The sequence below is a fragment of the Gymnoscopelus microlampas genome (genome assembly GCF_963454915.1).
Source record: "Gymnoscopelus microlampas genome assembly, chromosome: 7".
NCBI classification, from domain to species: Eukaryota; Metazoa; Chordata; class Actinopteri; order Myctophiformes; family Myctophidae; genus Gymnoscopelus; species Gymnoscopelus microlampas.
Window position 1 is genome coordinate 55,469,390 of NC_139944.1, and position 9,041 is coordinate 55,478,430.

Genomic DNA, 9,041 nt, shown 5'->3' on the forward strand with positions numbered 1-9,041 from the left:
AATTATTTGAAAACTTTAGTTACTAGTTACTTTGTAGTTTGTGATTATTATTACAAAACATACATTAGCCACTTCAGCCCTATGCAAATTTCGGCCATTTGAAAATAGCAGATCTACAAGCTCACAATGCCTCGCGATGCGACGCATTGTGAGCTTGTAGATCTGCTATTTTCATAAGATTTTTAAACATTTGAAAACTTGAAATGGGACATTCTGCATAATGACAACTTTTTACTTTTGGTACTTTAAGTACATGTTGATGCCAATACTTTGGTACTTTTACTCAAGTACATTTTGAATTCCGGACTTTTTACTTGTAACAGAGTACTACTATATTGCAGTATCGATACTTTTACTTAAGTAAAGAATGTGAGTACTTTTCCCACCACTGTCTGTCATCATACTGGTTCCTGTGGACATGAGTCATAAGAACTGTGCTCATTATTATTATTATTATTATTAGTCTGCTGCTTGATTTGAAAATTCCATCTTAATGTGATCTGTCTAAAGATTAGGATTACTGCTACTGTTATTGTTATTGTTACTAATAAGCCTTGAAGTGGGAGTACATTATGAATGTTCACAGATTAGATTTGTCTGATTGGGATACAGGGATCTCCACCTTTAAAGTGTAATATGATCTCTGTCGGGTGTAAACCTCACTTGTCCAAAACTGTTGCTTTTCAGCATTCAAATTCAAAAACGAATAAAGTAGCAGATCTACAAGCTGAAAGCGTGACGCTTCGCACCACGTTTCGAGCTTGTGGATCGGCTACATTTGATGCTTTTGCGTGACACTGTCGTATCAATTCAATTCAATTCAATCTTCGTTGCAGACTCAAGGTCCATATCACATACAAAATGACAAAATACACAACCAATAAATAGGATAAAAAACTAAACGAAAACTGAAAAACATAAAATCAGTCCAGCCTACAGCCGGCATAATATGCTCACTGTCTGTAGAGGCTGTTTGCGCTAATGTCTCCAAATCATGGAAGAGAACCGAGCAGTGGCGTCAGTTCAGCAAAAGCTAGGGTATGGCAGCATGCACGCGACCTCATGCACGCGCGCGCAGCGCGCGTGCATGAGGTCACCCCGCGGCGCGCGCGCGCGAAATTTTTGTGCGGTTCTGGGCGGGTCGGGTTCGTTTTTTTCCAGTTTTTGGTTACTTTATTTCGGTTTTAGGGTTAGGATTCGGGTTAGGTTAGGGTTAGGTTATTTAATTCTTATTTTTGCCTGATTTTCCCGATTTATTATCAAAATAATTAAACACAATTAAAACTTTTTTTTGCAAAAAGTGGGGGGTATGAAATCTTCTCTGTAATATGAGTATCAGTATGATCATAATACTTTGGATCTGATGGATAGGGTTCTGTGCAGACTGCAGTCCATTTAGAAACACTTGTTTGCCCCTCTATTTCCACATACTGTACCATGCCAACAATGCAAGAGAATGAGACATACAATAGTGTTAGAAATGTTAAATAACAACATAGGGCATACTGTTTCGAATTAGGCATTTATTTTAAGACTCACAAGATTCATAGTAACGGTTACAACCTAATAGGTTAACCTATCATTGCAAGCAGAAGCTGCCTATTATATAGCCTATAATATAAATGATTTTTAATTTGCGGACGATTCTGTCGGGGGAGGGGGCGTAGTAACAGCTCTCTCTCTCTCTCTCTCTCTCTCTCCCCCCGACTGTACTTAAGTGCCGGCTTCACTTCTTCTGTCTTCTATGAATTGCTACAGTATGGGGTGGGGTGTGGGGGGTAGGGGAGAGACAAAGTTGTACAGTATTTATAACTGTACAGTAATATAACCACTAAAATAATTAGGCTAAAAACCCAAACTGAACAACACAATGTGTCGTGATGTGCTAATCAACTGTCATTTTCTTTGACATGCACAATAAAAAGTTTTCAGCACCATGGACTGCGAGCGAGTTACAGAGCAGAACAGAGAGAGCCTGCATGTCAATGATATTAAAGCAATCTATTTGACTGATTCTATTCACTAGCGACTAGCCTACTATGCAACAACAAAACACAACAGTATGGCATGAACAGACCAGTTAAAGACCAGACCAGTTTAACTCCAAACACAGCAAATACAAAATGAGAGAAAAAAAAGAGAATAAGCCAGCAGTATGTATATGTAAGCCACCTTATAAGTAAGCAGATACACATTTTTTGCACACATATATCTGCAAAAAGGAAGCAGTGTGAGCAAGGCAAGGGCTTTCTTACCTTAAGATGAACTTCATGAAAAACAGATGATTAATCCATCAGTGGGTAACGGCGAAGCCTCAGATTGGCAAAGTCATTAATAAGTCCATCAGGGTCCAGCGATTTCACAACGGATGCTTCCACGGATGTTAGCATTAGATGGCAGAGTCTGTCATCGCCCATGGTGGTCCTCAGGTAGGTTTTAACTCTCTTTAAAACGGAGAAGAATCTTTCGTTTGATGCTGTTGAAACTGGTATTGTTGCAGCTATTTTGAAAAGTTTAATCACCTCTGAGAATGCAACCCCCATGGTGCTGAGTTGTGTGAGAACCGACATAATACTCTTCTCCTCGACCTCATTCATCTGAAGTTCAAGGAAAGCTTTTGCAGTCTGACACTGGGACTGGAGAAGACTCACATCAATAAGTTGTTTATACACTTGTGCGAATTGCTCCATTCGGATCAAATCCATGAAATGGGTGCATGTACAATCGAATGCCTGGATTGCATTAAGCAGGTCACTATTCTCTGTAAATCGCCGTTTAAACTCAGAGATGAAGCGGTCTATTGTTTCAAAGTATAATCTTTTCTCTTGGTCAGCTCCTGCCTCTCTCTGGCCGATGGGGGATCCAACAATAAAATTTGCCAAGGCTTTTGATACACTCCGTGCTCTTGCCGGTCGGCCTCGCGTGGGGGGGACAGGGGGGGTGTCACATTCTAGACCGAGTGCTGTTGCGAATGACTTGGCACTTTTCACTGTCGCCTGCCACTCTTTATCTGATCTCAGATGTTCCAGTTGGCCTTTAGTACTCCTTATGAGATTGGAAGCCATAGTCAATGCAACATCTTTTGTCTGAAGCTGCTCAGACAGTCCATAAGTGAGACTCAAGATTCGCTCTAGAGCATGAAGACGCACAACAAAAGAGAATGTCTCCATTTTTGACCTGAGCCCAGTTGCCTCTGTGGATCCATCTGCATGCGCGTCAATTGTGGCATCTAACACAACTAATATTGCCTCGTAGCGTAACTTGATCTTCTGTACAGCTCTATACCAGTACAACCACCGAGTGTGACATGTCCGTTCTAAGTGCAGTACTTTGTTTCCCAATCTTGTTTGAGCCTCAACGAACAGCATGTTTCTGGTATTGCTATTTGCAATAAAATTATATAGTGTTTGTACAACACTAAAAAACTCTGACATCTCTGGCATGTCGTTTATTGTATTCACAAGCACAAGATTCAGTCTATGAGCGTGACAGTGGATATATGCTGCATGAGGCACTGTCTTGCGTATTAAAGCCTGCACTCCACCTACATTGCCCCGCATAACACTTGCTCCGTCGTAACATTGTGCAACGCACATCTGAATATCCAAACTTGATGTTTCAAGGACTATTTTCTGGGCTAGGGATTCAGCTGTCAGGTCCTTCATGTGATATGTCCCTACCGCTCGTTCCTTTATCACCCCGTTGTGGACATAACGGACCAAAATTGCCAACTGCTCTTTCTTAGATAGGTCTTTAGTTTCATCAACTAAAATAGAAAAGTACTGAGCTTCCTTTACTTCACTGATTATTGTGTTTCTGACCTTTTCTCCTATAATTCTAACCATATCATTCTGAGCCTCTGGGGACGAATAATATCCATACCTGCGATCCTCTTTGTTTTTCACATCCTTGTCAATTGATTTAAATGAATCCAAAAGTTCTAGGAAATGTCCCTTGTTTTCAGAATCATCTTGTTCGTTGTGCCCACGGAAAGGGAGCCCCTGTCGCCCCAAAAATGATGTTATCTTTAATAGTGATTTAAGATGCGCGCGGTTCTCCTGCACCTCCTTCGACCTATTTGAATCCATTACACTTGCAATAGAGTCCTTACGTCCACTGATAACTTCCTTAAATCTTCCCCACGCCAGGACAGCATTTTGGTGTCTCCTGCTTTCTTGATGGGCTTTAATGTTCTTTGACATGTTCCTCCAGCCTCTGTAGCCTGTCTCTATGAATACACGCTTCCCTGCCCTCTCCCCTGGTAGTGTGGAGGCCCCTCCAAAGTGACGGCATGCAAAACAAAATATTGCATCTTGTTTAACTGAATATTCAACCCAGTCATAGTTTTTATACACACCGACATTAAAACGTCTTCCAGTCCATACAGGGAAATGGGACAAATGGGGCTGCCTGAGGTCATCGGTTTTACAGCCACTGATATCCATATCCAGCTCAGCCTGAGCCACTGCTCCTCCAGCAGCTGTGGCTGCACCACTTTCACTCAGACTCTGGCTGGGTTCAGAAGATTCGGACTCCCTCTCCCCATCTTCTGAAGCTGATTCTGACCCCAGCCAGATTGGGGAGCCTGGGGACTCCGAGTCTGACGACTCCACATGCCCAAAAGCCTGCTCAGATGCCGGCGAGTCCTCCATGCCTGGAGCTTCACCGCCACTAGCAGCATTAGCAGCAGCATCATTATTTTCGCTGGTGGTGTTGTTGTTGTTGTTGTCGCTCCCTGAGCCCAGCGGCTCGTTAAAGTCGCTCCCGACGTCGCCACTTTCTTCAACAGCTGGTCTGTCTGCTGCAGGGGTTGTGTCAGTCTTTTTACCAAAAAATGCATGCAGAGAGGTCTGCTTCCTTTTCATTTTCACTCACTGTTCACAAGTAAATAAAACAGCCTGTCTGCCATTTGAAAAAACGCGCCTCTACTGCATGCTAATTAACAATAATGCATTGCACCTGCGTTGAACCTGGGATTCCCAGGCTCGGCCTGGGAATATACCATTTGACAAGATAGGGGAGAATAGGGGAGATACAAGCAGTTGTGAAGAATGAAATACCATGTGAAAGCAATCATTTTGCATTGGTAGTTATTTTACTGAAATGTAATAACAGAATAATCAACGCAGATAGACAGAGACATTCATGGATTTATTTTTAATACTTTTAAAGTACTTTTTTTTTTTTTTTTCCCTGGAGCCAGGGTATGGCAGCTGCAATAGCCTGCCATACCCAATTGACGCCCCTGAAGCAGAAGCTGCCTATTATATAGCCTATAATATAAATGATTTTTAATTTGCGGACGATTCTGTCGGGGGAGGGGGCGTAGTAACAGCTCTCTCTCTCTCTCTCTCTCTCTCTCCCCCCGACTGTACTTAAGTGCCGGCTTCACTTCTTCTGTCTTCTATGAATTGCTACAGTATGGGGTGGGGTGTGGGGGGTAGGGGAGAGACAAAGTTGTACAGTATTTATAACTGTACAGTAATATAACCACTAAAATAATTAGGCTAAAAACCCAAACTGAACAACACAATGTGTCGTGATGTGCTAATCAACTGTCATTTTCTTTGACATGCACAATAAAAAGTTTTCAGCACCATGGACTGCGAGCGAGTTACAGAGCAGAACAGAGAGAGCCTGCATGTCAATGATATTAAAGCAATCTATTTGACTGATTCTATTCACTAGCGACTAGCCTACTATGCAACAACAAAACACAACAGTATGGCATGAACAGACCAGTTAAAGACCAGACCAGTTTAACTCCAAACACAGCAAATACAAAATGAGAGAAAAAAAAGAGAATAAGCCAGCAGTATGTATATGTAAGCCACCTTATAAGTAAGCAGATACACATTTTTTGCACACATATATCTGCAAAAAGGAAGCAGTGTGAGCAAGGCAAGGGCTTTCTTACCTTAAGATGAACTTCATGAAAAACAGATGATTAATCCATCAGTGGGTAACGGCGAAGCCTCAGATTGGCAAAGTCATTAATAAGTCCATCAGGGTCCAGCGATTTCACAACGGATGCTTCCACGGATGTTAGCATTAGATGGCAGAGTCTGTCATCGCCCATGGTGGTCCTCAGGTAGGTTTTAACTCTCTTTAAAACGGAGAAGAATCTTTCGTTTGATGCTGTTGAAACTGGTATTGTTGCAGCTATTTTGAAAAGTTTAATCACCTCTGAGAATGCAACCCCCATGGTGCTGAGTTGTGTGAGAACCGACATAATACTCTTCTCCTCGACCTCATTCATCTGAAGTTCAAGGAAAGCTTTTGCAGTCTGACACTGGGACTGGAGAAGACTCACATCAATAAGTTGTTTATACACTTGTGCGAATTGCTCCATTCGGATCAAATCCATGAAATGGGTGCATGTACAATCGAATGCCTGGATTGCATTAAGCAGGTCACTATTCTCTGTAAATCGCCGTTTAAACTCAGAGATGAAGCGGTCTATTGTTTCAAAGTATAATCTTTTCTCTTGGTCAGCTCCTGCCTCTCTCTGGCCGATGGGGGATCCAACAATAAAATTTGCCAAGGCTTTTGATACACTCCGTGCTCTTGCCGGTCGGCCTCGCGTGGGGGGGACAGGGGGGGTGTCACATTCTAGACCGAGTGCTGTTGCGAATGACTTGGCACTTTTCACTGTCGCCTGCCACTCTTTATCTGATCTCAGATGTTCCAGTTGGCCTTTAGTACTCCTTATGAGATTGGAAGCCATAGTCAATGCAACATCTTTTGTCTGAAGCTGCTCAGACAGTCCATAAGTGAGACTCAAGATTCGCTCTAGAGCATGAAGACGCACAACAAAAGAGAATGTCTCCATTTTTGACCTGAGCCCAGTTGCCTCTGTGGATCCATCTGCATGCGCGTCAATTGTGGCATCTAACACAACTAATATTGCCTCGTAGCGTAACTTGATCTTCTGTACAGCTCTATACCAGTACAACCACCGAGTGTGACATGTCCGTTCTAAGTGCAGTACTTTGTTTCCCAATCTTGTTTGAGCCTCAACGAACAGCATGTTTCTGGTATTGCTATTTGCAATAAAATTATATAGTGTTTGTACAACACTAAAAAACTCTGACATCTCTGGCATGTCGTTTATTGTATTCACAAGCACAAGATTCAGTCTATGAGCGTGACAGTGGATATATGCTGCATGAGGCACTGTCTTGCGTATTAAAGCCTGCACTCCACCTACATTGCCCCGCATAACACTTGCTCCGTCGTAACATTGTGCAACGCACATCTGAATATCCAAACTTGATGTTTCAAGGACTATTTTCTGGGCTAGGGATTCAGCTGTCAGGTCCTTCATGTGATATGTCCCTACCGCTCGTTCCTTTATCACCCCGTTGTGGACATAACGGACCAAAATTGCCAACTGCTCTTTCTTAGATAGGTCTTTAGTTTCATCAACTAAAATAGAAAAGTACTGAGCTTCCTTTACTTCACTGATTATTGTGTTTCTGACCTTTTCTCCTATAATTCTAACCATATCATTCTGAGCCTCTGGGGACGAATAATATCCATACCTGCGATCCTCTTTGTTTTTCACATCCTTGTCAATTGATTTAAATGAATCCAAAAGTTCTAGGAAATGTCCCTTGTTTTCAGAATCATCTTGTTCGTTGTGCCCACGGAAAGGGAGCCCCTGTCGCCCCAAAAATGATGTTATCTTTAATAGTGATTTAAGATGCGCGCGGTTCTCCTGCACCTCCTTCGACCTATTTGAATCCATTACACTTGCAATAGAGTCCTTACGTCCACTGATAACTTCCTTAAATCTTCCCCACGCCAGGACAGCATTTTGGTGTCTCCTGCTTTCTTGATGGGCTTTAATGTTCTTTGACATGTTCCTCCAGCCTCTGTAGCCTGTCTCTATGAATACACGCTTCCCTGCCCTCTCCCCTGGTAGTGTGGAGGCCCCTCCAAAGTGACGGCATGCAAAACAAAATATTGCATCTTGTTTAACTGAATATTCAACCCAGTCATAGTTTTTATACACACCGACATTAAAACGTCTTCCAGTCCATACAGGGAAATGGGACAAATGGGGCTGCCTGAGGTCATCGGTTTTACAGCCACTGATATCCATATCCAGCTCAGCCTGAGCCACTGCTCCTCCAGCAGCTGTGGCTGCACCACTTTCACTCAGACTCTGGCTGGGTTCAGAAGATTCGGACTCCCTCTCCCCATCTTCTGAAGCTGATTCTGACCCCAGCCAGATTGGGGAGCCTGGGGACTCCGAGTCTGACGACTCCACATGCCCAAAAGCCTGCTCAGATGCCGGCGAGTCCTCCATGCCTGGAGCTTCACCGCCACTAGCAGCATTAGCAGCAGCATCATTATTTTCGCTGGTGGTGTTGTTGTTGTTGTTGTCGCTCCCTGAGCCCAGCGGCTCGTTAAAGTCGCTCCCGACGTCGCCACTTTCTTCAACAGCTGGTCTGTCTGCTGCAGGGGTTGTGTCAGTCTTTTTACCAAAAAATGCATGCAGAGAGGTCTGCTTCCTTTTCATTTTCACTCACTGTTCACAAGTAAATAAAACAGCCTGTCTGCCATTTGAAAAAACGCGCCTCTACTGCATGCTAATTAACAATAATGCATTGCACCTGCGTTGAACCTGGGATTCCCAGGCTCGGCCTGGGAATATACCATTTGACAAGATAGGGGAGAATAGGGGAGATACAAGCAGTTGTGAAGAATGAAATACCATGTGAAAGCAATCATTTTGCATTGGTAGTTATTTTACTGAAATGTAATAACAGAATAATCAACGCAGATAGACAGAGACATTCATGGATTTATTTTTAATACTTTTAAAGTACTTTTTTTTTTTTTTTTCCCTGGAGCCAGGGTATGGCAGCTGCAATAGCCTGCCATACCCAATTGACGCCCCTGGAACCGAGTAGAACTCTTCACAGGGTTGATAATATAGCACAGTTGTCAAACTCCACTGGTTGAAAACCTTTTTGCCAAGGACCCCTAAATTGATATACATTTGGCCGCGGACCCCCATTTGAAAATGTTTT